This window comes from Aquarana catesbeiana, linkage group LG07 (assembly GCF_042186555.1).
Source record: "Aquarana catesbeiana isolate 2022-GZ linkage group LG07, ASM4218655v1, whole genome shotgun sequence".
NCBI classification, from domain to species: domain Eukaryota; kingdom Metazoa; phylum Chordata; class Amphibia; order Anura; family Ranidae; genus Aquarana; species Aquarana catesbeiana.
Genome location: NC_133330.1, coordinates 23,950,670 through 23,954,522, shown reverse-complemented (window position 1 = coordinate 23,954,522; position 3,853 = coordinate 23,950,670).

Sequence of the window (3,853 nt, the reverse complement as noted above, 5' to 3'; positions counted from 1 at the left end):
AAATCTGCAGCAACTGTGTGATGTTATCATGTCACTATGGAGCAAAATCTCGTTTCCAACACCTTGTTGAATCTATGCCACGAAGAATGAAGGCAAAAATGAGTCCAATCCGATACTAGCAGGGTGTACCTAATAAAGTGTCAGGGAAATGTATAATATTGAATACATTCAGAGCTGAATAAAATGTAACGACTGCGAGCCCCTCAGCAGTGTAGATTTTATATTCTGATGGGTGAGAGAACAGTTAACAGAAAAATTGTCAAATTTGATCCCATACTGACTCTGTATTATAACAAAGAGCGGTAGCATTGTGCCACCAAGTGGACAGTCTGTGCCAAAAACAGAGTTCTCTTGACTTTATAAAGCAATAAGATGTTAATTAGATCAAGGCGCCTTTCCACCTCTCTATATCACTGTATAATAATAATGCAAGAATTGACCTGTAGGGAAAAAAGTTAGTGTATATATCTATCTATATCTATATATAGATAGATATATCTATATCTATCTATATATAGATATACCGTATATCTATATATAGATATATATATCTATATACCCTGTTTCCCCGAAAATAAGACCTAGCGTGATTGTCGGTGATGGCTGCAATATAAGCCCTACCCCCCAAATAAGCCCTACCTTGTTTCCCCCGAAAATAAGCCCTACCCTGAAAATAAGACCTACAAGGACTTTAACTGGGGCAAATTTGGGGGGGTAGGGCTTATATTGCAGCCATCACCGACAATCACGCTAGGTCTTATTTTCATTTTACAAGATTTGGGGTATCCTTTCTGGAAGAATAGGGGCATCACCCCTGTAGTGGTTAGGTAGGTAATAATTCTAACATTTTCCCTACAGGTATGTTTTTGTACTATTTTTAGGATATTGTGGAAATTAGACCTTTTTTTAGGGGGGCGGGGGGGTTAAGGACAGCAGACTGGTCCTTTTTTTAATTATATTTTCACAATTCACAATTTTTTTTACAGTAAATCTAAACCAAAGAACAACAAAAACAAAAAAAATATTTTTAATATAAATAAATAATAATATAAATAATATGATATAAATATTATATATTTTTTAGCTTACCAGTCCTTAGACATGGCGGCTGCCTACGTTTTCTTTTTCCAAGGAACATAAGTACAGAAATCTACTTGTCACTTCCTGCGCACTGAACTGAAACCTCAAACATTGAGCAAGGAGATCAATCTTTGTACAGCTAATGCTCAAACTTGTGCCCATGTGCCAGCACACACACAGATTTTCATCGATTCTCTCTATTTTTCACCTAGGTAAAGGGCACCTTGTATTAACCACTGGTGTTGCTGTAGCCTCTGCTGTAGACCATGACATTCATGTAAACAGGATCTCTCACATACAAAAAGTTCTACAACACTGGAGACACCTCCTCTTTTCCTCTTGAAACCTCAGCAAGTCATCCAGTTCCAAAGACCCAACAACTTAATTGGCCCCATATTCATGGCGTTAGCATCGGTGGCTGTTTTCAGCGGGCACAAATGTTTTAGAGGACCAACCACTACATGCGATGCTCAATTTGAACATCTCCATCCTGTGCAAAGCTGATGGACAACTTTCACTGTGTTTCCACTGGCCATTCATAGTGGAGATATCATCGATATCATGGCTACTAAAGCAACTGCCACTGTGGATGTTGAATATCTCAACATTTGGTCTGGCACTCATGTTTTTTTTTGTATCCCTTGGGTACTATCCAAAGTGCTTTCAGGAGGTCTCTTCATGTCTCTGAGCTGTCAACCAGAGCCCACGTACACTTCAATACAGTTTATATCTTAAAAGCGAGATCAATCTACGTTTGAGTTCTCTAAATACAAGGCCACTTAGGATCAAATTGAAGAAATATCTATTCACTAGAGAAAAACTGGAAAGACTTGGTGATATGAAAAATGAACATGACAGACTTGTTCAAGCTAAAGGTCCACCTTCAAGCAGAGATCGATGATATTTTTATTAGAAGCTATTCCAGACTGACGTTCACTGGAGGTAGCCATATATATATATGTAGCGCACCCCCGAAGGAGCCACTGGCCTTGATGGTCCCGTTCCCCCATACAGTACACACACAGCCAGGCACACAGTATTTTCTGCTTCCTTACTTGCTCCAAGAAACAGTCTAGGAGTGTTTTTTGTGTTTTTTATTGCTGGGTGTCGCGCTTACCCCTAACGTAGGTTGTCAGATACTATAGCAGGCTACTGCGTTCTTCACCTTTAGCAAACAATCCACCCGCTGCCTCGTCGGTCAGTCGGTCGGTTCATAGGCACCCCCCCCCCCCCGCAGTGCTCTGCTCCCCGAGCCGACCCTTTTTTTAAGCTTGAAGCCTATTTGAGCCTCTGGCTCTAATCACGTGCTTCTAAAAAAGAAAAAAAAACATTAGAATCCATGCGTCCGGCGCCCCATGGGTAGATTAGGGGGCTGGACGCATGAATTAGGGGGTGGTGCCTCTGCACCCAGAGTTATGGGCCGCCACTGCAGTTCAGAGAGTAGTCGTTATCTGATCCGAGGTCGTCAACAAAGGAATCCAATCTAGCAGGGCAGATTAACAGGGAGCTTGGAACACATCTTACAAACGTAATATCAAAAGCATGAGACTGCAGGCTTGGCTGGCTTAAATCATGTTTGGTCTTCACCCAGAGACTGGCCACAATCACCTTGCAGGTGGACAAACAGTCAAAGAAAATGCCACAGCCAAAACAAGGATGCTGGAACCTGCAGCTATGAGGGATCAGGAGCGCACATGCTCCTGACACTGGGTTAAAATTGGATGGAGAACATGGGATACTCCAAAAAGGATTGACTTGACCGAGGACACCTCACCTATTATGGCAGAGCACTTCCACAATATTCACTAATGGCTGGGAAAGTACGTAGGACTTGCTTTTGAGGAACTGAGAACTGCAAACAGTAACTAGGGCTCAGCACACAGGTCAGTACTCACACCTGCACAGTATCATCAGTTGCCTACTTCTGATATCCACCAGGCACTCTTCAGTGAGGTAGACACAGACTCACAATACCACAGGGCAGCTGGACACTCTTCCCCAAACTTCCACCGGGTATCCTCCAGTGAGCTTCTCCAGGCCTTATGAAAAATCACAGACTTTGGACAATAGACCCCCCCCCCCCCACCTTAGATTACAGCTGGGATCTCAATGACCTTCAAGCAGCATCTCCAGCAGACTGCCATGAGGGGCAGAGTCCCTTAGACAGGGATCTTCTCTGGCAGGACTGGAGCCAGGATCCACACACTCTGCTCTAGCCTTCAAACTGTTTATGGGCTCTCCAGCCAATTACTGGACACACCTCCTCAGGGATTGGCTGAGTCCCTATAAATATTCAGGCGCCCTTTCCATTCTTCCACTGTGCTTCTAGAATCCTCTAGAAGGCAGTGGGAAGTAATCAGACGAGCAGCCTGTGAAACACTGAGCAGACAAAAACAATCAACTCCTGCTCCAGTGATTACAGAGGAGCTAAACTAAATTTACACTAACTGGAAGGGTGCTACATATATTTCCCATTATTATTTATGGGGGGGGCAAAAAAATTATTACATGAAAGAACCGAATGTCTGAGTGCTTTTGGAAAACAAAATAGTTCATATCTACACCTGCCAAACTCACATGGTACTTACCATTAACAAACCAAGCTAATTTCCGCATATTAATCAGAATAAGTTAATATGTAACATGTAAAAGAAACAACATTAGCAGAACTTGGTGAAGATTTGGAGAAAACAATATAAAAACGGAAAACGGAACGCTCTAAATGGCGGATAACCACTGACCCATTTCTGAGGACCAGTCAGGAAGGATGGTA